Source organism: Anas acuta, chromosome 14 (genome assembly GCF_963932015.1).
Source record: "Anas acuta chromosome 14, bAnaAcu1.1, whole genome shotgun sequence".
In the NCBI taxonomy this organism is placed as follows: Eukaryota; Metazoa; Chordata; class Aves; order Anseriformes; family Anatidae; genus Anas; species Anas acuta.
The window spans coordinates 12,789,609-12,814,414 of NC_088992.1; the positions used below are offsets into that span (position 1 = coordinate 12,789,609).

The 24,806-nt window shown below is 54.9% G+C and overlaps 1 long non-coding RNA gene across 4 annotated transcripts; it reads right to left on the minus strand.

Annotated features, from left to right (window-relative positions):
* Positions 1 to 1,809: 1,809 nt before the first annotated feature.
* LOC137864329 (uncharacterized) lies at positions 1,810 to 22,817 on the minus strand. Of its 4 annotated transcripts, none has more exons than XR_011101422.1 (3): positions 17,297 to 22,817; positions 3,774 to 3,963; positions 1,810 to 3,700 (listed from the first exon to the last, which is right to left on the minus strand). It is a non-coding gene; the product is annotated as an uncharacterized lncRNA (long non-coding RNA). The 4 variants fall into 4 exon arrangements; XR_011101423.1 differs by lacking the exon at positions 17,297 to 22,817 and adding an exon at positions 10,475 to 12,131; XR_011101421.1 differs by lacking the exon at positions 17,297 to 22,817 and adding an exon at positions 4,032 to 12,131.
* Between the last annotated feature and the right edge of the window lie 1,989 nt (positions 22,818 to 24,806).

Sequence of the window (24,806 nt, forward strand, 5' to 3'; positions counted from 1 at the left end):
AGGAAAAAAAAAGCGGTTTCGGGTATTGACCTCTGGCCGGCTGCAGCCCCTTCCCACGGGCTCCAGCAAGCCCCGGCAGTTTATTTCCCATCCCCCGAATAACGGAGCCGGCTCCTTTTACAGCCTCGCATACCCGGGGGGGTTGAGAGGCATTTACCGATCCTCCGCATCTCTTCCTGCTCCATAAATCCGCTTCCTGACGCTTTATTTATTTATTTATTTATATTTAAAAAGCTTAAGCCCGGTGTTGGGAGGCAGAACAGATTCGCCTTCTCATTGCCTAAACCCTGTGAGCGCCGTGCGGGGGGTGCCAGAGCTTGGAGCACACAGGGGGTCCCTGTCCCTGTCCCTGTCCCTGTCCCTGTCCCTGTCCCTGTCCCTGTCCCTGTCCCCTCCCTGGGGACACAAGCTGGCTTACCTTGGGCTTTGCAATATGCACAAAATGCATCGCAATACAAGTGCATCAATAAAAAATGTACGGGGGGTGGGGAGGGATCAAAACGTTTTAACTGGTGGGGAAGTGAGATCAAAAAGGTTTGGAGGCGGCTGCTCTCGCCAATGCCGCGGGCTGCCCTGTGTTGTTGGAGGATGGAAAGAGGGAAAATGGAATGGAAATTGGAGGATGGAAAGTGGAGGATGGGCCCAGCAGCCCCCCAGGACATGCTGCCCCCCCACCAGTACCCAGTTTTGGGGCATCATGCTCCCCAAATAGCAACTTGTCCTTGCCTCGCTAATCAAAAAAAGAAACCACTTTGGGAGAGTTGAGACAAACTGGGGCACTAACGAGGTCTCTGCCCTCATTTTAAAAATTATCCTGGCTGTCCCCTGTGTCTGTGCCTGCGGGGAGCAGTGCCCTCGCTCATCCCTCCCGATGCAGCAGCAAGGACACCTCGAGCAGGAAGGGGGTTAGGGACAAGGCAGGGGCAGCTGGTGGCTGCGTGCCCCCGAGCAGGGGACAAGGGAGGTGAGGAGGACAGCGTTGGGGAGATGCTGGTGGCAGTGTGCTGAACCTGGAAGGGAAAAAAAGCATCCTCAGGAGGCTCCAAGGACCCCCTTGGTCATGCCCCCCCAGCACCTTCTCACCCCCTGCCATCTCCTTTCTGCTTCAGGAACTTGTTTCATTGCTGCCGTGCTCAAGCTGCTCCAGGCTCCTCCAACGATGATGGGTCCATGGAGGTGGCTTTGGGCTCCCTTTGTCCCAGCTCCTTTGGTCCCCAATGCCCTGACCTCCCCGTGGCTTCTCCTCCTCCTCCATCCTCCAGTGGATGCCACTGGGACATCAGCAGCTGCCAAAAGATGTGCTTGGCCCCATGATGGGTGGCCACACGTGACAGAGCCCTGCACCATCGTCCCCTTGCCCCACGTCCAGAACTGCTCGCAAGGACAAACGGCTCCCGTGACAAGCAGCCAGGGACACCAGCACGTGGCAAAGCATTTGCCCAACTATAGCGGCCATCTGGCCACGACAGTCGTGCAGCCGGCAGGGAGCTGCAGCTTGCCCAATTTCTGGCAGCCTCTAGGCTCACCCAAATCCTGCCCAGACAGAACCATGCTGGTACATGGATACCTTTGGGGACAAGAAAGGCTCGAGCTGCGTGGCCAGGGCCATGCCTACTGGTTTATCCCCAGGGGATGGGTGGATGTCAAGGAATTATTCGGCGCAGGGAGTGGGAGGGTGGCAGCACCCAGCCGGCAGCAGCGCCCAGCAGTCCACCCGCAGGGACGGCTCCAGCCTGGGTGAGGCCCCGTGACTCAGTGCCACGAGGCTCCAGGCTGGTCTCTGCATGAAAATTACGATATGGAGGCAAAGACGCTCAAGATCACATTTCTTTTGTACCAAAAATAATGTTTATTTCTACATAAGCTGCATTGGTAAACCCTGATGGCATCACGATGCTGCCACAGCATCGATTGTCCACAGCTGCAAAGCCACACAAAAAAAAAGTGACTTTATATAGAAGGAACCATTACAATTAAACGAAAGCCTTTGGGCAAGACTCCAGCTCATATATCCTGATGTCTCTCTCATTTTGCAACTTCCTGGAGCTGCCGAATGCAGCCACTGGCATTTAGCTGTGCAAGGGCAACTCCTCCCTGCCCACGCAGTCACCAGCCCGGCAGCGCCCGCTGCCGCCCTGACCCGAGGGTGAGACGTCTGGCAGCCCTGCAATGCCCCAAGGACCGAGAAAACAGAGCACAATGCCTGAGCTGCAATCTTTGACCCCCTCATCCCTCCCCGGGGGCAGTGGCTGGCAAGGGAAGGGTCCAAGCCTTGCTTCTAGCAGGCTGGTGGAGCACCCAGCCCTGAGCGTGGCGGTGCCACCACCTCTGTTCAGCACCCTGCTGCCCCTCTGCTGCTGGAGGCTGAGCAGCAGCCCTTCCTCCCCCCTCTGCAATCCGCGTTTCCCTCTTTCAAGTGAAAACCTCTCGCATGCAGGCACGTCTCTCTCTTCCCAAGGGCCCATCCGCAGCGCAGCAGCTCCCCAGCTGTTATGGTCTCTGTTTCACGCACCGCTGGGTTTGTAACGCCAGAGCTGGGACCTGAACCAGGACAGAGCTAATGGACACGAAGAGAAGCAGCGAGCAGACGTCAGGCCCTGCACAAAGTGCCCGACTGAGCGCACATGCTGCCGCACGGGCTGACCTGGCTCAGGGAGGGACATGTGCTTGCCCGTGCTGTCCCAAATCTTTATCAGCATTTGCAGCCCATAGTGGGCTAGCAAGCCCCAGAAAGACCCAGAACGACCCAAAAACAGTGTTTTCCTTTACTAAGTGTACTAAAATTAGAGTCAAATGTAAAATCTAGGAGGCTCAGCGTGACCTGAGCCAGAAGCACCGTGAGGGGACAAGCTCTGCAGACCCACAGCCTGGAGCAGGCAGTGCCCCGCGGGCAGCCTGAGTCCCTGCCCAGCGCCTGACCCCGCACCGCACACGCCTGCCAAGCCCCGGCCACGCAGGATGGAACATTTCTGCTCTTGGGTGCGACAGCAGCCAGGCTGTTATGGATGGCTCCATTACCTCACCGCTACAAATATGCTGAGTTAAAGCAACAACAAAACGCAGCGCCTGGGAGCTGCGGAGCTGCACCGCGGATGCAGGGCACAGAAGGTGCTGACAAGGGGGGATACGAGCAGAGCAGAGCAGAGCCCGGGCGTTGTGCCAGGATGGAGAGCCCCTGCAGGGCAGCTCCTCCAGCCGTGGGGCTGGGGGTCTGGGCAGGCAGCCCCCCGGTGCCCATGCAGCTGAGCACAGTGCGATGCTCCAGCCCCGGCTTCCTTCCCTGCACGAGGGAAACAAGGTGCACCAGAAGGTGCCGACGCAACAAAGCTCCAGCATTCGGAGGAGCATGAGCCCAGGTTAACTGACCTGTGGGTTTCCCCCCACAGGGAGGCAAGGATGGAAGAGGGCAGGAGCCACCAGCACTGCTGGAGGAGCCGCCTGCAGCAGCAGAGCTGGGGCTGTCCCAGCTCAGCAGCGCATCCTGAAGTACCCAAACAGGTCGGGGTTGAGGCAGCACCCCTGCTCCGCACCCCAAAAAGAGCTGGGGGTGCCGGGCTCTGTCTCTACCCTCTGCTCTATTTGCTCACCCCAAGAACAGGAGGGCTGCAGATGATGGCCTTGCCCTTGGATACAGCTTTTGGCCCTTCAGTCCTCTTCAGGGGCACACTGAAGGTTGGCCATGGGAGCTGGAAAACAAAAACTTGCCCCGAGAGCAAGAAGGACAATAAATTACCCTTCCTAGCCAAGCACAGATCAGAAATGCAGATACTTACTCTGGCAGTCCAACTGGCTTCTGCCTTTGCCCAGGCACAATGTCCTGCTTGAGCAGCTGACGATCTCTGTGGTCTCCTCAAGGATGCCTCTGTCTCTTGTTTTCTCACTGCCCTTTGCAGACCTCGCTTGGTTCTGAAAACAAGGCCACATCTTTCATCTGCTCAGAAGCCAGCAAAAGTTTTCATTTTGCTGCAAGAAGAGAAATTGTTAGAAAAAGTGGAGACAACCCCCTGCAGGCCAGCTCTGGCAGAGCCCACCTTCCCCTGGGCCAGCTGGATGAGGTCTCTGCTCAGCCTCAAGACAATGGGGACCAATAAATTCCCTCAACATGGCCAGGGTTGCAAAAGGCAGCAAACGTCCGGGGAGGTCTGTCAAAGTCCTGCTTGGGGCTGCCAGGGCCGATAGGGTGGGATTGAGGAAAGGAAAAGGCAAAATGGGCTCCTGGGAACGTCTCCCCATGTAAGGGTTATGGTGTGCAGAGCAGTTCCCTGGAGGAGGATGTGGACGAGTTAGGCTGGAGCCTAGAACAAACACCAAGGTCACAGCAGCCCCAAATTAGAGGAGGTGCTGCGCCCCTCAGAGCACCCATGGGCACACAACAAGCAAGGAGGAGGTAGCTCTGCATTTGGGAGCGGATGGCATAAGGGACGGGGGCTGAGGATTATAAAGCAGCAGCTGAATTGCTGCACAGACACGAGGAATTAACTGTTTCAGAGCTGAAAGCCTTTTGTGAGCAATTTGTCACGCAGCCTTCTGCGGCAGACTTCTGAAATACCGAGGGGAGCGATGCAAAACCATGCGGGGGGGGGGGGGGGGGCAGGCAATGGGTTTCTGTACAGGATTTAGAGACCTTTCAGAGACTCTGCCAATTAGCTATTGCGAGCCCAGCACCTCCCGCTGCGTGCCCTGGAGCTCCCCTCGCTGCAGGGGGCACAGAAATGGGGCAGCAGCTCTGGGGCTGGCTCAGCCTCCTTCACACCAGAGGGACAGGAGCCAGACCAGCAGAGGCTCCCCAGGCAGACCAACAGCCTCCGAGCCCTGATATTTGCCACCTCCCTTCCACATCAGCCAGCCAGACGTCCTCTGCACGGTGTGGGCACCTTTGGGTGCTGGATGTGGGTGCCAGCTGTAGCCCACCCTGTGCAGATGCTGTCCCAGAGGGGTGCTGCTGCTGCTGGGCTGCCCGGGCGCTGCTCTCCCATCTTGAGTGGGCACTGAGCTCGTGGTCTGGGCAGACAACACAGGGAGCATTCACAGCTGCTGGGCTTTGTGTGCCGATCCCCTCGGGGCTACGGCAGAGGGCTGTAGGGTGAGAGATGTCCCAGCAGCTGCTGGCTGGACCACAGCACAGCGTGAGATCAGAGAGAAGGCAGGAGCCTGTATTCAATGGGCCTCTTGTCTCCATCTTCCCTCTGCTTCCTTCGCACAGCCCCCCCCTCCCTGCCATCTCCCCTCCCCAGCCCAACGCCAGCGAGCCCTCCCACATCCTGTCCTAGCAGGCCCCAAATCCTCCCTCGCCCCCTCCAACACTCTCATCCTTCTCCACCAGTGAGTTTTCTCACATCCTCCCACCCTTTTCTTCCATAAATGTACTCCGTTGCTTTTTTAAGCCACATAACCCATAAGCACCCCCCAAGCATCCTGTTAAGGAGGAGTGCTGTGAAATTACAGCTTTGCTTTTAAGCCTGCTCCTCCCAGCTTCATTCACGCCTCACAGGGTCTGTGGCAGACACACAAACATCTCCGGTGAATGATTTCATGCAGGTCCTTCACATCCCTCTGCTGGGTGAAGCAGCCCCAGGTCTCCCCAGTCGTTCTTGTTGCATCTCTCTGCATCGTTTCAAGCTCATTACATCCCCCCTCAGGCAGGGGAAGCAGCACTGCAGGCAGCATCCAAGATGCAGTCACACGACACCTTTAAAACCAAAAAAAGCCACTGCTGTGCCATGCTCTGATTGTTTTTCCTTCCTCTCCTTCCTTTCCCAGGGATTTCTAGATCTCAGATGGAGCTTTTGAGGTTGAGCCAGCACAGGTCACTCAGCTGACATTGTCACAGACTCCCCATAAAGGCTCCAAGTGGCAATGGTCAGCTCGGAGCATCACCACCCATCAAAGGGTGAAAAGGCAGCAAGACGACCCCTTTGATACTGTATAAGCCACGGAGCATCTGTGTGAAGTCCTTTTTTTTTTTTTCCTACTCAAACACTAGAAATGTTCCTACTATTCACTGTCTTCCCAAAGTATTTATTTCCCTGCCTTTTAGCCTGATAAATAACGGGCTAACAGCTATGAATGACCTCTCCCCTCATCCCATGGGAGCTTCTTTAGGAGACTGGTGAGAGATCCCTTTGGAAATCCAGGTGGGATTCATCAGCTGGCTCCTCAAGCCTCTTCATCATCAGTAGGACAAGAGCAAAACACTGAATATTAATGCTGCTCGAGTCTTTATGGCTGGGCTGAAGGACCGGGGGGATGGAAAGCCAAGCTCAAAAATGCATTTTTGGGCCTTCTCTGCTGACCTGGTTCAAGATTACAGCGTCTCTGCAGGTGACTGGCAAAACATCTCAGGAGGACTTGGAAAGGATCAGGCAATGGGGTCACCTCTAGGCTCCATGCACTGCAGCTTCATCCCCTCTGAGGAAGAAGAGGGGATGAAGCACATGTCCCTCCTTCCTGCTGGGACACAGCTCGGGGCGTGCGGGATGGATTCGCCATCCATTTGCTCTGTTCACTGTGCTGCGCCATGGGGAGCAGATGGCTCGTGCGTGATATCGAGGCGACAGGAAAGGAGCCGGGTTGAGTCACTGCAACCACAAACCAGCCCCGAATCACTGGGCTGAAGCTCGGACTGCGGGACAATCGCAGCGCTGGACAGGAGGACACTGAGCTATTGTGCGCGCACCCGCCGTGGTGTGCGGGCGATGAGCTGGCTCCAGCGATCCCCTTTTGCTGACCCCTCTACCCCACAATGAGCCCTTTAAGCCATTAAGCAGAGTCCCGCCAGCGTTTCCCATTCCTTTATGGGTTTGCATGAAGCTGCTGGTGGCTGAGCAGATGCAGCTGCCTGGGCGGGCAGGAGTCAGATCGGCGCTGACAAGTCCTGAGCCTCGCAGCCACCACCGGGCGGGTGAGCGTGGTGGGGAGGAGAGCTGCTGGTGCCTGGCAGTGCAGCGATGGAGAGGTGGTCACATCAGCACGATGTGACCCGCTGGGAGAGCTCCTGGGGACCACGGAGCATCTGATGGGGGATTGTGGGGAAAGAGCTGCAAGAGGCAGTGCCTGCCCACTGCCCAGCCCACAGGAGAGTGTGGGGTCCAGCGGCAGCCTCCCAAAACACACAGTCTCCATTGCACTCTGTGGCAAAGCCAAAGCTGGCTTGGGACTGTGTGGGTGCTGTGCCCTGAAGTACTTGCCCTTAAAGCACCTTAAAAAGAACCAAAAAGGGGAAAAACCCCACCGGGCTGAAGGACATCCTTTGGTAAAACAGAGTGCCTAGGACTTACCTCACCTCTACCCCATGGGCAAGGTGCAAAGGGAGCTCTGCCACCCCGGCAGCCTGGCTACTGCAGCAGAGGGAGTCTGGTGTCACAGCTCTGAGGGAGCCTGGAGGCTTCTCTTGCAGCTGCAGGACCCACCAATGCCCCTGCCCCTTCCATCCTTGTCCTGCCCAGGAGCACAATGACTGCCTGAGCCATGAGCTGCCCCACGTCTGTGGCTTCTCCAGCAGCACCGTGCCTAGCACGTGGGAGGCAGTGAGCAATGGCCCCTTGTTTGTGCAGGTGTGCAAAGGGACCCCCACCCCTGGAGGGGAAACGTCAGTCTCTGTCCTTCTTGCCACCTTGCAGGGTACCCTGTAACTCTAAATCCCTGACCCTTGCTGCAAGTAAAAGAAGAGCAAGCATCCCACTGCTCCTGTGGGCTGCTGAAACAGAATTGCAGGTTTCTCTCGATGCTCCTCCTGGATGTGAGACAGGAGAGTTGTAGCTTTCTCCCCTACATCTCTATTCGGGTTGTCATTTTCCAAAGGCCTGGCTTAGAGATCTCCCTCCCCCACTCTTCTGTCTGGCCACCAGCTTGCAGCCGCTGCTGTGGCACAGATCCGGCACCACGTGTGTGTCCTCATTTCTGCTTTCCTGGGTCCTGTGCCTCTCTGCTTCCTTTCCCACTGAGTGCACCACACACCCTGTGCCCAGAATCTCCCATAGTTTCAGCAGTGCACAAGCTGTGCTGACCGTAGCCATCTCTTTCACACTGTTCTCCTCGAACCCTGACATTTCTGAACCTGCTTCCAAGCTCTTTCCCTTTTCCCAACCCCTTTGATCTCTTTCTCTTCTGCCCTTAGCATGGCACCAGCTCCTTCTCGGTATCTTCTCCCTTAGCTTTTGGCACCTGGGTCTACCTCCACACATCTCAATACAACCTCAAGTCCTTCCACCTCTTTGAGAGTATTTCTCGCAGAAATACAATAGTAGCTTGGCCACACTTGCACAGGTAAAAGGCCCAACTCTACCTGCTCAGCCTGCAGGAACAACTCTGGAATTCGGATGCTCCACGATGCTGGGCAGGACAGACGCCAGCACACAGTACGGAGTGCTGCGTTAGCCAGCACTAATGGAGCAGTGGAGAAGCGATTTTGGAAATAGATTAAAAGGATGTAATGCCCCAGCAGCTGCAGCAATACCAGCTGGGTATCTGAACCGTGCCATGGTTTCCTTGACAGCTGGTAGGAACAAACTCCAGGCACTAATGGGAGGCACAGCTTCTCCTTCCCGGACCAGCCCTGAGATGCCTCGTGCCGGGCAGCCCCTGCCCTGTCCTGCTCCCCATCTGCAGCAGCTCCCAGGGACACGGCCACGCCAGTGTCATCACCATCTGCAGAGAAAACACGGGACCCCGTGAAATCCATGTGGCAGAAACAGGGAACGGGCCCCAGCATCTGGACTCCCTGACAGACTTTTCTGAACAAGAGCCTCACGCCTGGTTTCTGGGCAGAAAAGAGTGCCTTTTGCGCTCGTGCCAGGGAAAAGAGACAGTGAACACTTCACCTCCTGCTCCTCCATGCCTGGCAGGTGTGGGGCAGACCCCAGCAGCTTTACTCTCCCCCCCCCCCAATGCTCTTTGACTGATGCCTTCATGCTGGTGGTGCAGCGGGGGCGAGAAGGGCAGGCGGGGATGGATTAGGACCCAGACTGCCTGGCAACACCTTCCTCCCCAAGGAGAAGGGGGGCACGGCTCAGCCAGGATTTTTGGCGTGTTTTCTAAAGCATTTCTCTCCCTTGGAGATCCCAGCTGTTGGGTTATTTGCTGCCGACTGAGCCCCCTCAGGCTCCCCCGCTGATCTCCCTGGGCACTCTCCCTCCACGCGTTGCCTCCTTGGCCCTCTCCGATTGGAGTCCCCGGCTGCTAATGCGTCCCCTGCCCTCTAATCTCCCTTTCTCTCCCCCGACGGTGCTCAGGCCACTAAGGAGATTAGCCCAGCCTCAGCTGCTCTCCTTCCCCGGCAACAGGGATGTCACCCCATGGGGACACACGTGCGGTGGTGGCACATGTGTTGCCACCACCCTGATGGCAGCGAAGCTCCGGTGCCCCCTCCTGTCCGGGCAGATGGGTCCAGAGCAGGACGGGAGGTGCTGGATTAGGGCCATCAGGCAGGAGAGGTGCTGGGACAAAGCTGGGGACAGCACCTGCACCCTACTGGGACCCGGCAGACCTGTGCTGGTCCAGGGCAGGGGACAGAGCCCCCTGCATCCCCCAGGGCTCAGCCTTCTGCTCATCCAGCACCGGAGCAGATTTTAAAAGGCCACAAACCCCAGTCCTGCGCATCCTCCCTGGCCGCCAGCGAGGCACCGAAGCGGTTAAAGCCGAATGCCTGAGCGCTCTGCGGATCCCTGTTTCCAGGACGACAGCTCCCAGTGAAACCCAGAGCTGTAAAATCCCATTAAACATCTGCGAGCGCCTGCCTGCCTGCCTGCGGTGGGTGCCACCTGCCGGCGCAGCACCCGCCCAGCCGGGGCAGAGGCACCTGGCACCCCAAAACCACGGCGCTGGGGGACCAGGAGCCACCAGGCAGGGGAAAATCTGGGGTACAAAAACTGCCTGCCAGCCCTGGCCTTGGGGTGCTGGAGGGGAGGCTGCTGCACTGCCCTAGGGCGCAGGCTCGCACCCCAAAAGTCTCCAGGGCCAGGGGGTCTCCTGGGACGGACAGCACTGACGGCGGTGGCTTTGCCACATAAAGCTGGCAGAGCTGCTCCTCCCAGAGCAAAGCTGCCTGAATTCATCCCTGGGGGCTCTCATAATGGGGGGGCTGAGAGGGAGCAGTCCTTTGGCATCTGGTACAGCCGGGGCTTTCTGGATCCCTACGCTTACGCTGAGCCCAAGCAGAGGGTCTAGGCTGCTGCAGAGGGTCTCTCAGGACAGGACAGGACAGGATGGGGGGACTTCAGGCTGAAGTCAGCCCAAGCCAGACACAGAGCAGAGGAAGGATGCTGGGACGCTGCTCGTTGGGGTCCCTGCCTCAGCCTGGGGCTTCACTTTCTCCTCTCCTCCTTCAGAGCATCAATGCACTTGTAAGCATCCCTCATACTGATTTCAGAAGTCAAATCCTCTCCTCTGCTCCGTGCTTCCACTAATGCTTGCAATAAGAAAAGGCATCAGGAAAAAGTTTCTGGGAGTTAGTGAGGTGCTATGTAAAATCACTCACGGTTATGTTCCTGATGGCAGAGCTCACCAGATGCCTTCCTGCTGTGGGTAAGAAAAGCAGTGCTGAGTTTAGTCCAGAAGCACACAACAGGCTCTCCAGATACCGGGCAAAGAGGGCTCTAGGAATCAGAAGATGCTAAAGAGCTTCTGCTTTTTGTGGTATGGGCAAGAGCAGACACTGACCCTCAAGGGGAAACTCAGACCACAGCTCCAGGAGTAACCTATTCCCACGCATCTGTTGCCAGGGCTTAGCATCCTTAGATGTGAGACCTGGATCCACAATAAATGTGTGGGCTCCTGCATCTGGAGCTGAGTGCAGCCACAGATATTTATTGACTTCCCTGCATAAAACCCCGAGCCGTACCATAAGCTGTTCCCCTGTGCTCTTGCACGCAGAGGCGCAGAAGCTGCAGCTTTTTGTTCTGCTTGCAAATGCTGCTGAGTCACTCGGACCCTGGGAGAAAGCCTCCCCGCTGCCTGGGGCAGGAGAAAAGCAGGGAGCAAGCAATGCCTTCCTCACCCCCCATCGTCTAACTCAACTGCCAGGCATGGGAGGGAAAACAATTCACTGGGCCCAGCAGCAGCGGGAGCCCTGGAAACCCTGGCGTCTGCAGGAGTCAGGGGAATCCAAAGGGGCCATGGATGAAAGCTGACACAGGATGAAAATACTCTTTGAGCTACAAATGTGATTGCTGGCACAGCTGCCGGCCAGACCCCCTTCTGAAAGCTGAAACACACCAGCGAGGGGATGGAAATCATTAACTCGCGCCTTTGCGTGTTTTAACCATTTCCATCTCCCTCTGCTCTTAAACAAGCTCCAATTTCAGCTTTCCAGCACCCCGGAGCGGCAGTGCCTGGGCTCCCCAGGGCAGCACCACAGCAGACGTGCTGCTCCCCTCCTCCTCTAACGCTCCCAAGGGCAGAAGCCAGGGCCACGCAGCTTTTCTGGTGCGGGAGCAGAGGGCCAGGAACGAAGCCCACCACCCCCCAGGAAAAACTTGGAGCGTGTGAGGCTCCATACGAAACACAGAGGCTCAGGGTGGAGAAGGAAGCCCCAGCCTCGAAGCAAAGAAAGCAGTGGGTGGAAAACCCACAGGGATCTGGGCATGCTGCTGGGGCAGGGGTCACCCAGCGCGCCGGCTGCTCTGCCCGTGGCAAGCCAAGCCCCATGCTCGGCTCCAAGGCCAGCACAGGCGCCCAGCCTTGTCCCTTTGGGGTCTGGATCGGGCCCTCCTGGCTGCAGGAGGCAGGGAGGGAGGGACAGGATCGCTCGTGGAGCGTGAGTGCAAAGGGCCAGGAGGAGGGGATGCGCCTCAGGAAAGCCGGAGACACAGGAAATCAACGGAGAGGGACTAATCGAGTCCAGATGTTGCAAGCAAAGAACGCCTCTGGTAGCAGGGAGCAGAGTGAGGAAGGCCATGCTGTGGGGATGGCGCGGGGCACGAACAGCCAGGTTTGCTTTCTGGAGCAAGCCGTGGCCTTTGAATTCAGACAAGTCACAACTGCTGATGAAATTTGGATGGGGCATTTGGCACCCGTGTGCCTCCAGGCTGGCCTTGCAGCTCCTCTAGTGCTGGTCAGTGGGCTTCCAGCCTACAATTTGCAAACATCCTGATTTAACAGGTAAATTTGCAAAAGGTGAAGGGAATGGTGGATTCATTACACCCACAGGAGAGAGGAGTCCGAGGCCGTGGCCGCTCAATCCAGCCAGCACAATCACTGCACTGCTATCTGAGGGCTGCAACTACTTTGGGGACCCCCCGCTTCATGCAACAGCTCTGGGAAAGCGCGTACGACTGCCTGTGACCTCTCCCCCCCTCTTTTCCTTTAAAATGCGTTTGCAAGGAAATCTGAAACTCATGTGGCTGGAAAAGGGCAGTCTGATGCCAGACGCCTGCATTAACAGAGCCGAGCACAGCGTGACTGTTTGCAAAGCAGGGAGGGAAGCGCTCCCCGCGCCAATACCCACCGGGCCTCCCAGAAAAACAAGGGAGGAGGAGAGGGAGCACGGGGCTACAGCACGGAACGGCAGTACCTTGTCACATGGCTTTTAGCCTGTCGTGTGGAGCGCTGCAGTTTATTTCGATGATTTATTATTTGTTTAGATTAAGAAGGCTTTCAGGCCAGGCCAAGGCTCGTTCTCATAATAGGCTCTGCACATCGCAGGAGGTGGGTTTGCTGTGGCTCACCCAGCACCTGTGGGCAAAGCTCTGCAGGCGAAGCCTCAAGCTGCTGCTGTCAGGATTTACCTCCCAGCAAAGGGAGCAATTCCACTCGTGACATCCCCAGCCCTCCAGCCCTGAGACTCCTCATTTGTAGCTCCTCGCACACCTCATTACCAGGGCTTTGCACTCAGGCTAAAATTTCCACTGTCCCAAACCTCCAGCTGCATCTGATGCCTGCATTTCCCTCTACCTGCTGCTCTTTTGTCTTCTGCTCTTGCTCTCTACCAAACTGTGCTGAGCTTTTGAAATCCCTTCTGCCACAGCTCACATACACTTTGAAGCACCTTTACTCTTAAAAGCAAAAGGATGTTGTTGTTTTTTTCCACTTATTTGTTGTTCTCTATGTCAGCTGGAAAGCTCTGAATGCTGTATTCCACACTCAAAATCCATCCCTTTGTCTTGTTTGTACTTTTGTTCGAGTTCTCAAAAATAAAAAGACAAAAATAGAGAAGTGCATTCCTAAAATACTCGCCTCAACCAGGAGCATGGTTTCTGCCCTACAGTTGTCATCAGGACTCCAGATGTACCCATGAAAACACCACTGCCAGCTGTAGGGCTCAGCCCCAGCTCCGAGTCGGGCAAATCACCCCCACCTTGCTCAGTTACACCCTGCCCAGACCAAGGCTCCATCCTCCTTTTTTTCTTTTTTTTCTTTTTTCCTTTTTTTATTCCTCAGTATTTTAGCAGCTCTCCACACCCCAACCACCTCCAACCTCTACAAATGCAATAAAAGGTGGGTTTTTTGGAAATGTTTGCTCCAAGCTGTTTAAGGACTGCCGGCTGTGGGATGCTCACGCAGGTGCCAGGCGGTGGCTCAGCCGCACGGGTCAGGGAGGGGACAGAGCAGCGCTGGCCAAGTACTAGAAGGAGGTCTGGCAGCAGGAGCACAGACCAGAAGCAGGGAACACCATCAGGTAAGACAAAGAGCGCAGTGTTCAGGGGCAGGCGCTGAGCAGGGCGCTCATCCTGCCCGAAGGAAGGCTGCATCCGCAGGCTGCATCCTGCTGCTGGCTCCTGCTTTCCTTCCTCCCTGGACACTGACTCAGCACCACCGGCTTTTCATCACAGGAAAAAACACGAGGTATCCTTCCTTCCAGGCACCAGAGCTGGTTGTTTCATTGATCCTTCTTTCCTTCGCTGCCCCACGCAGCCGGAGCAGTCCAAGGAACAAAAAGAAGGCGTTGGACTTGGCAGCTGCCCTCCACCAGCACCCCTAGCCTTGCCATTGCCTGGAGCAGCCACAATCCCACTCCCAATCCCAGCCACCAGCATGGGCATGGGAATGGATGGAGCCCTGAAAACCCACAGGGGGAATGGGAGGCAGAAATGGGAATAAAAGGGGACAGTCAGTGCTTGTCTGGCTGAGTCCTGTGCCTACTCATTGCACTCTGCCCCATTTTCTTAATAAATCCTCTCTTACCTCCTTCTCTGTGTATTCACAGCCCATCCCATGTGTGTGTGTGCTGTAGGGGCTCAGTGCCAGCCCCCAGGGGCAGGAGCTTGAACTTCTAGCAGCAGGGTGGGAATGGTGCCTGCCCCCCAAACCAGCTGTGTGAGTGTAGGGCTGCGTGCTGGGGGGCAAAAGGACTGTGCTGGTGCTCAGGGGACCACAAATGTGTGCTGTGAACCTGGGGAGTGCTGTGCGTGTCCCTGTACCCGTAGCCTCTTGTCCCTGACAAGCCCAGAGGAGGGGATGTGGCTGTCACTGCTAGGGGAACTCACAGCACCAGCTGGGCAGGGGGGTCCTGATCACAGCCGAGCCCAAAATCAAGCCTCAGCGAGAGTGGAAGCAGGAGAGGGCAAGCACTAGGACGGGCAGCCTGAAATCTTTGTGCACAAAGCAGCCAGCTCCTCCCGGCAGATCAGATGCAGGGAACATTAAAGCGATGCCTGGGGTCCCGCAGACCTCAGACACACCGAGCTCCTGCTGGCCCGAGCTGAGTCCAACACAGCCACCAGCACAGAGAACAGCAGAAGAACAGGGGGTGGTGGTTAAACAGAGAGGAAGGGATGCTGAGATGGGCCCTGGGGCAGTGCAGGCACGGCTCTGACGCAGCTCGCAAGGCAAAGTCCTCTGATTTTTGGGCTTGTGGCTCCCACATGACTGAAAAACAACTGCTTGTTCTTTGTGCTGCTTCCCAACTTGTGACAGCAACCAGAAAGATTTTCTGAGCAGCTGGGTGATGTCTCCAGAGCAGTTTTGCATTCAGACATCATCCCTGGGCAAGCTCGCTGGAAAGGAAAAATCTCAGGGGAACGCAGGCTGTCACAGCCAGGAGGGGGTTCACGAGGTCAGCCACGAGCGTGGGGAGGAGGAGGAGGGAGACCACGTCCAGACAGCGGGTATGGGGTTACGTACAGCTGGGCACAGCGAGGAGATGCTGGCAGAGAGCATCGGCAAGGGCTGAGCCACGGCAGAATTACTGTCGTGGAGACAGTCACGAGTGCAGCTGAAGGGTCAGAATGCTATTTCTGATCCAAAAAAAAAAAAGTTAAAAACAACAAAAGGAAAAAAAAAAAAGAAAGAAAAACAAAAACAAAAGAAAAAACAGCAGCAAAAGACCACAAACGAAATAGACGAGAAATAAGCAGTTCTGAGGTATTTAATCCTTCCTGTATTTTTCAAACTTTATGAAGGTTCTGGCATTGGTAACAAGGTCAGATTTATTTTCCACTCTGCTGTTTCAGAGAAGCTGCAGCACTCTCAGTTCAGGTCCCACTCGCACTGAGCTCTTGTCTGCGAGCCAGCAGCAAGCAGGGGGTACCTGGACCGGGGAAAAGTAGGGGCTTTGATAAAGGAGGCTTTGGGACCTGACAACATGAAGACTTCTTGCACTGAAGAAAGGGAAAAAAAAAAAATCCTGATCCACTTTAACTACTGGCATTGCACAACCAAAGTTTTGGAATTAAATGCGTCAGGAAAGCATGACTTATCCTGCTGGAGTTTTACAGGACACCAGATTCTTTTGCATTTCAAACATGGGATTTTTCCTATGTGGACAGCCCAAAGCTCTGCCTCAAAAATAGGACGCCTGAGATCCTCTCAGGATGTTTGGGGAAGACAAATACAGAGCTCCTGATTCTTCATTTTTCTCTTGCCTTAAACAAGAACAACAAAACACAAGCAAACAAACAAAAAAAAACTGACAGGGGTGAACCCAGGTATGCACACACTTTATAAAAGCTTGTACTCCAGGAACAAGAGTAGGGAGAGCAATTTTTTTATTTTTTTTTTTCCCCCCTCCTCCCTAAAACCGATATAAGGACCTTTGATACAGCTTAGGTCTTAAAAATGCATCAAGTCCAAAGTTTGCTCATCTAGACTCTCCCCACACCCGGGTGAGGTGATAGCTCCCCCTTTGCAGGCAGAGTGTCAGCCTATTTGGAAACTAAGGTAATAAATTTGGTACTGATTAAGAAGTCCAAAGAGAATTACTTCTCTCTAAGCAGGCTAAAAACGTTAGCAGACAACAAATTAAGTACAGCGTTTAAATTCTTCACTGGCTGCTAAAAGGCAAGTGACGAAGCAAGATAAGAAAAGGAGACCACAGAAACAAAGTCCCTATCTGAAAGATTGGGTGTGCAGCATAAAGACCAGGAGGGGAAGAGACCTTCCAGGATCTTTTAGTTACCTAGGAGCATGTAAGGGCTCCTAAACCCACACCGTGCCTCTGTAGTGCAAAGCACCCCTGCGGCCCCGATCCCTTAGAGCCCTGCAGCCTCCCCCCGAAGCACAATACAAAGCTTAACGGGCAATTAGCGCTGCAAACATCAGCCCCTAATCAAAGCATGCTCCAATCAACACTATTAGCCTAATGAGTGACAATGGAGAGGCTGAGAAAGACCTGAAAAGGCTCAAAAGTTACCGCAGGGAAAGTGTCTGGGGGACTCCCTGCTGCGCGGCAGAGACCTGAGCAGTTTCTCTTCCCTCTTTTCTTCTAGAATTACTAAGGGATGCCCAAAATCACCAGGTCCCTGGACCTTGCTGCTGCTTGTTCCCCCCTCCTATATGTCAGGCTCTGCCCCATGAGCACCAGCAGCCCAAACAACATCCCCAGGGAGGAATAGAGCGGGCTCAGACCTCGTCCTGCACCCCCAACCCCTGCTACTGGGGTGCCCCAAAAACACCAGGCACAGCCCAAGGGTGGCCACAGGAGCCAGGGTGCTAGGGCTGGGGGGATGAGCGCCCCTCCTCAGAGCCAGTTTATGGCTGTGCTCCTGCTCCTGCCTCCTCCCGTGGAGGCACCCCGGGCACAGAGCTGCTGACCTATTTTCAGCTGTGTGGGCACGCACGAGATCACAAGCAAAGGGCGCTTTGGCTTAGGATATTTAAAGGAAAAAGACACTGATGCAACTGTCTCCAGAAACCACAGCGGCTCTTAGGATGTTTATTATCTTCCTGAGAAGCATCTTTGTGCATGGCTGTGGGAAGGGAAAAAAAAAAAATAAAGCACAAAGAGCAGTTGGGTAAAAGCCGAACAAAAAGCTCCATTAAGCTGCAAAATCACTTTTCAAGCAAAGCAACAAAAGGGTAATCACCGGGGATGCAAGAACTTGCAAATAAACTGGGCCTAGGACTAAGAGCACCTAGGACTCACCGCTGAGGAATGAACACGTTTATAGGGAAGGAAACGAGGTGTGACGGCGCGGTGCTGCGGACATCCCCAACCTTTGTCACTGACAGAGCAGCTGCCTGTGCCGACGCATCCCAGCTGTGTTCAAACAAGGCACCTTCCCAGGGATTCCTGTCCAAGGTTCCAGATGGCCTTGGACCAAGCTGTGAGGTGTTTAATCCACAGCTGTGAGGTGTTTAATCCACACGGCAGGCAGGTTTTGGAGCTGGCAGCATCAGCTAGCTCGAAGTTAGCTGTTTAAACCAGGTACAGTCTCTGCACTCAGGTTGCTGAGGGTGAGGACCTTGATCCCTGGGTCTCAGGTACTGGAATAAGAGATACCACAAAGGGAACCACACTCTTCAGCTGGGAAAACAAACAAACAAACAAACAGAAGCTGTACTGATGTGCACTAAACTTTCCTGCCAGCCACGGAAGGGGAAGATGTGCTGTGCGTGCTGCCCAGCGAGAGCCTGCAAACAGGCAGCTCCCGGTGAGCGGAGCAGACCCCAGGCTGCAGGGTGTGTGAGTCCGTCCCTGAGCCTGCAGCATCCTTGCTCGATTGCTCCAGCAAAGGTCACTGTTGGAGAGGGCTCCAGCAGCTCAGTTTGCTGGCTTGCTTTGTATCACGGATTGGGAAATGCCTGCTCACCCCCCCCAGCACTCCACTGCACAGCACGAAGGACGCAGCGATGAGTAAGATAAGAACCATCACTACAAACAGAGACATCCACAACAATTACTCAAATATCACACGCTGGCAGCTCTCCTGGGGCTCTCCACACAGCTGGGAAAGGTGACGCTGCCGGGATTTGTTGGTAACAAACCTGGGGCAACATCCCACCCCAACGTGCACGGGCAGGAAGGGAAAAAATAGAGCTCAGCATCCTGAACAACGAAAACAGGAAAGGGCCACTTGCCGGGGAGCCTGGACAAGGCTGTGCAGAGAAGCCTCAGCTGCTGCCCCCAGCTCCCACACAGCTGGTGGGGACCTGCCCAGCCCAAACCAAAGATGTGGGGGGGGAAAAAAAGCACCCTGCCCCAACAGGAGAAGGGCTTGGGGCTGGCAGGGGGAAGGGGACAGGCTGAGCAGCAGCTCAGCTCTGCAGACCCCAAGAAGGGGGCTCTCCTACTGAGCATCCCCTCACCATGCCCCCAGATGCAGCCCCACAGAGAGCCAGCTCCCCCCCTCACTGAGCTCTGCCCTGGCAGGCCTCACTCCCCCCCTCCTTTCCTGAACCTGGTTTTTATTTTCTGCGTCAGAAACATAAAATGGAGACTGCAGGAAAGGAAAACACTTTGTCTAAAATGGCTGAGGGAGAGGATGGAATTGCACAGCAGTGCACGAGCACCCTCTGCTGCTGGATGGCCTGGGGGGGGGGAATGATGCTCCAGCCCTGCTCCAGCCAGAAAACAGACCCCAAACAGCATTCAGTGGGTCTTATCACTTCTCATCACAGCCAAAAGATTCACCCCAAACACCTCATTAGCATCCTGGGCTCCTCCTGAGCTTTCCTGCTTGCCTCTCCCCTGCAGCCCTTTTACATTCTGTTTTTCCTCGCTGTGTTACATTCACAATTCTTAGGGAAAGGCTTAAAAACCAGGCACTTTTCACATAAACAAATCCCAACAGCTAAAGAGGTCACCCTCCAAATTTATGTATTTTTTCCAGGTTTGAGAAAAGCACTAAGTTTCACCTGTGTTAAATACCACAGCAGGAAAGCTTTGGTACAGGGTCTGTCCCATGTGTTACCCCCCGTGGGAACGCACCCAGGCCCAGGGGTGGCAGAAAGGGACAAAGATGACACTGAACCGAGGTGATCGTGTGCTGCCCCTCAGCAAGGTCTAGGAGCCAAAGAGAACATGCAAAACCAGCCCAAGGACACCTTGCAAGCTGTTCCCTGATCCTCCAGCTTTCAAGCCAGGAATAAATCAGCCTAGAGACAAATCTAGCTGAATCTGAAGCTTAAATTCTCACGTGAACCTTATAGGAAGTTTTCCAGGGTCAGTTCAGAAAGGGCCAGAAGGCATCATTAAGATAGGAGAGGAAAATCACCAAAAAATTCAGCTTCCCATGTCCTTTGTGGCAACTGGAGCAAACACCAAGGAGAATAAGAAAGCAAAGCAAGGATTTAAAATATTAGAAAGAAAAACACAGGCAAAGCACCCATATAGGTAGCTGCAGTAAAATTATAACACCGAAACATTATATTCACCCAGGAGCGGGGGGCCCAGAACATATTTTGGCACCATAACCACATCCAGCCTGGCCAGCACTGGTTCTGGGAGCACTGGTACTCTCACCCTATAAAGCTACACGCAGAAAGTCACCCTGGCTACGTGACAAACTCAAAGAGCCACCAAGGGCTTTTTTTGGGAGGGGACAGTCCCTTTTGGGGGATCATGGCCAGGCTGAGCTGCAGCCGGAGCTCTGCAGCGATGCTCCTGCCGCAGCAGCGTGCCTGGGTGCAGGACACCTGGATGGGACACCCAGACCTGACCTTACAGCCACTCTGCAGACTGTGCTGGTTACAGACATTACAGACACATCCCCAGCACACAGGGGGACAAGTGAACCTGGCTCCAGCACAGCAGACAGCTCCACAGGTCAGAGCTGGCCAAAAAGGGCAGGAGGGGCAGCAGCATCAGTGCACAGCACAGGCATTTTTGCCCAAGAAGGGGCATTGAAAGATAAAAGTGCCAGAACATCTCGCCCTGTGAGCAATGGGGGGATGAGTAACTGCAAAACATAGTTTTGTGGCTACTAACCACAGGGGCATTCCCAGCACACCCAGGGTGACTCAGTATGGGAGCAGGCAACATGTCAGGGTGGACCCCAGCCTGGTGGGACAGTGCCACAGGGCAGGAGTGATGTTGGGAGCTGAGGACTGGGGTACGCTGGCTCCTGGACCCATACCAGGAGCTGGGGAGGGCACGGGGGGCAGCTGGAAAAGGGGAGCACCCCACCAGCACAGCAGCCATAGGCTCAGAGTACTGGGCTGGAGCGGGGTGTACTGGAAAGCACTGGGAGCCCTGCAATGGAGAGCAAAGGGATTGAGAGAAGGGTTATATAACACTCCCCAGGGATGTGCTTTATTTAACAGCACAAAAAAAAACCAAAACTGCAGGTCCCTGCTCCTGCTCTGGAGATGCTGCCTTTGTGTGCCAGGGCAGGAGATTCCCCACGACCCCCCTGTGCCCCCCAGCAGCAGATGGGGACCCCCTCCCCTTCCCAATCACGGCCTTGACACAGCCAGAAAGGAAACAGGAATCTCCCGAGCCAGGCTGTCTGGCACTACAAAGGCTCCTTGCAAGAGGCCGGGCGCAGGGAGGGGGCAGCGGGGGATGCTGCGTGCGCAGCCGGCTTTTCCCCTCTTTGTCTGGAAAAGGAGGTCACAGGGGGGGCCGGGGGGGATGCAGGAGAGGATGCTGGGGATGATGCTGTGCCGCATCAGAGCCCCGTCAGCAACCAGCTGATTTTTTCTCCCAATCCCCATCTCCTGACCTCATTTCCAGGCTCCGAGCCAGCGTGGCTCAACTGCGCATATCTGGCGCATGAAAGTGGTACTGCAAGGAGCTTGGAAATTTCAGCTCAGAGCAAGGGGACCACAGGTATCCCCACAGAAAACCCTCGTTTTCCAGGCCAGAGGAGCCCCCGGACCTCTGTGAAGCCACAAAACCCTAGAGCACCCCTGGCACTCAGCTGGGGCTCACCCGGCTGCCTCTCGCCCACCAAACCACAGCTTGGTGCCGGCATCCCTGTGTGACGAGCACTAAGGGCACAGTCTGGGCCCCAGTGCCCCCGAGTAAGCACCCCACACCTGCACACAGCCCACCAGTATCCCCCAGGTGCTTCCCGTGGTGGCAGCAGTTCCCCAGAGCTGCCCTGCAGCACCCAGCGCCTGCAGGAGCCGTCTGGCAGCAAACACCTCCAGTGGTGCCAGCACCAGGGGGGAATGCAGACGCACCTTATCCTGAGGATGAAGCCCCCAACACAGCCCAATCTCACTCCCACTCGCTTTTCTACATGTCCTCTGCCAGAAATGCCATGTTACCTGGCAAAGCATGGCACACACAAAGCACGGCAGCAGGCAAAGCACAGCACCAGGACCCCTGCTGCTGCTGGAGGGCAGCGGGTGCCTAATGGGTGATGCTGTAATGGGACAGGGAACGTAAGGAAAGGTCAGTCCCAGGTGTACAGACCACACCAACGCCTGGTACAAGGCAAAAACATCAGCTGCTAAAACACAAGGCTGGGTTACCGAAAGCTACTGAGCAGGGACATGCAGGTGGGAAGCGGTGGCATTGTGCACGTACCTCCCAGCCCAGCCGGCACCCTATGTACCTGTGCTTCTCGGTGGTGTGCTGGCAATGAGAAGTGACCCCAGCTTCTGGGAACGGCACTTTCAGTGTACAGGCCCCAAACCCTTTCCTATGACATCACACAAGGATCAAGAACCCCACGTATCCCATGGAGATGAAACACTGACAGCACCCTAAGAAGAAAGCCCTCCACACAGGTTCTGCCTCCTTTGAGAAACAAAACTGCAGTTTTCCAAAGGCGCTGTTCCCCAAACCCTGTCACAGTACAGTGGTGCTGTTTGCATGTTTTGGGCTCATGTAGCAAGGTTTTGGTAGCAAGAGGACTGCAGGGATGACTCTGAGCAGAGCCCAGAAGCTGCCGTGTGTTAGATGAGGGCCTGCTCCAAAAGGACCTGCTGCTGGGCAGAGCCGAGCCAGGAACAGTGCTGGTTGGGCCTCTGGGAGAGCACGGTGGAAAAAGGGAAAAAGGCTGAAAACAGCAGCTGGGAGAGGGGTGAGAAAGAAGAGAGAAGCAGCCCTGCTGCCACCAAGGTCAGTGCAGGAGGTGCTCCAGGCAGGCAGCAGCAGTTCCCCTGCGGCCTATGGAGAGGCCCCTGGTGGAGCAGGCTGTCCCCCTGCAGCCCATGGGTCCCCCATGGAGCAGATCTCCACGCTGCAGCCCCCCCATGGGTGGAGGAGCCCCCGGTGGAGCAGGTGGATGTGGCCTGGAGGAGGCTGCGGCCCATGGAGAGCCCCTGCAGGAGCAGGCCCCGGGCCGGAGCTGCAGCACATGGGGGACCCGTGCTGGAGCAGTTTGCTCCTGGGGGATGGACCCCGTGGTATGGAGCTGTGTGGGAGCAGGTCTTGAGGAGCTGCTGCCTGTGGGCAGCTCCTGCAGGCTCAGTTTGGGAAGGACGGCATCCCGTGGGAGAGACCCCATGGGGAGCAGGGGCAGAGAAGGACTGTGAGGGGAATGGTGGGGATGAAGCACCAGGGACTGACTGCAGCCCCCAGGCCCCATTCCCCTATACCATTCGGGGGGAAGGAGGGAGTGGAAGGTGAATGGAGGGAGGGTGTTTTTAGTTTCTCACTGCTCTGTCTTGATAGTAATAGGTAATAAATTACATTAATCTCCCTATGCTGAGTCTGCTTTGTGTGGTAACTGGTGAGAAATGTCCCTGTCCTTATCCCAACCTTATTCTTCCTTTTGCTTTTTTTTTTTTTTCCCTCTCCTGTTTTCTTCCCCTGTTCCTCTGAAGAAGGAGATTGAGAGAGTGGAGTGGTGGTAGCCCTCAGTGTGATGCTGCCCCATCTGTTATCCAGCATCACACCAGGAGAAAATAGGAAGCAAGAACAGGGAATTTTTTTAAGAGAGAATAGCCACCAGTTCCACCAAGAGAAATCCTGACAATATAAGCTGAATTATTTTCACAAGGGTGGTTAACACCGAAGAAGGAAGCACAGGTAACTTCAGAGTGAATCTGTGTTACTCTGCAATGCTGTAAGGACACCAGGTGAGTTCCCCTCACTCACTCTCCTCAGCAGACAGTTTTAAACCAGAACTTACTAACTCACAGGCCTGGGGGGTGGGACTTCCATTTTGTCCAAGAATATTTCTAAGCAAGAGAGGAAGAGAAAAAAATCTGTTCCAGTTCAGTGCCATTTTTCAGGCAACAGCAGCACAAAACACACATCTGCTAGAAGACAGAAGCAATGGCTTCATGGTCTTGAAGGCCTCTGCTTTACTAGATACAGAGGTCTGGGCTGAAAATGGAAAAGGGAGGGAGGTTTTGTTTAGGGCAGATGCCCTGGCTACCTGCAGTAAGGCACTTGTGAGCAGGGGAAGCAAAGCCTCACGATGTCCTGCAAATCTGAGGATGTATAAAGAGCGTGTGGGGAAGCTTTACTGCATCTGTGAGTGCCTGGACACACCAGCTAGCTTCTGGTTAAAAAGCCATTTTGTTAAAAAGTTATCTTGCTCAAAAGTGCTGGGCATTTTCAGAGAGAAACAGTTTCATTCTCAGAACAAACTTGGGTTTGGTATGTACATCAGGTATTCATGGCCTTGCCCGCTTGCTGGATGTTTAAAGTCCCTCCAATTGTAATGGGACATTTCCATGTATTAGGAGCTGAATACCTTTGCGGATCTGGCCTTGGAGCTAATGAGCCTCTGATTTCCAGTAAAGCTCTGAATTTTTCAGTATCACCACCTCCTGCCTCTCTACGTTACTCCTAGCAGAAAATAAAACAGGTAAATACAGAAGGAACTTTTCCCACAAGCTTTTTAGCTCAGAAAAGAGGCTAATACGGAAAGCGACTGCGTGTGCTCGAATGCATTATTTGGAGCAGTGTACCTGGGACTGAACCTCTGGCCCACGCCATGTTACCTGTGCAGCCCGGGCAAGCACAGCTCCCCGTGGCTGGAGGGTATTAAAAAAAAAATAATCACATAAAGTAAGAAAAAGTGCCAACATGGAAGGAACCTCTGGGTAACAGGGCTGCTCTGCCACACCTGAGGCAGAGCACCACACTCTGGTGGCCCAGCTGGCCACAGACACGTGCTGGGGTGTGTGTGGCCAGCATAGAAGTGACCCAGGAGGGGCACTTGTGTGTTTTGGTGAGCAAATTCTGCTCCAGCACAGCCTGGTGATAGCAGAGCAAGAAACCTGCCTCTGGCAGGCTCTGCAGGGTGCAAAAACCACCAGACCTCTCACAGGGAACACAGCCAGGGCCCTGCTCCCCCTAAAAATCCACATCCAGGACTGGAAATTTGCCCTAAATCCCTGAATTATGTTTGTAAACACCATGCTGCAGCAGGGGGACAAAGCTTCCATTGAAAGCAAGAGATCCATGTGCCACCTGGTGTCCAAAAGCAGATCTGCACTGTGACCTGAATTGCTAACAGATTTTTAAAGTTTAAAACTTAAATAATATCCCCACCAGGACAAACAACCCCCTGCTCAACTGCAGTAACACAGGGTACCACCCTACCCATCCTAAAGACCTGTACATCAGAGTGCAGATCGTCAGAAAACACCCATGTTGTCCTCCCAGGTCATTTCTGAGGCAACAGTTTGCCAGGCTTCTGAGTCCTATACGCTCAAACTATAGAGCTTAATTTAAGTTAAAAAAAAAAATAGGACATTCAGAAAAGCAGCTCTCAGCCTATAAACCAAGAAGGGAAACACGAAAT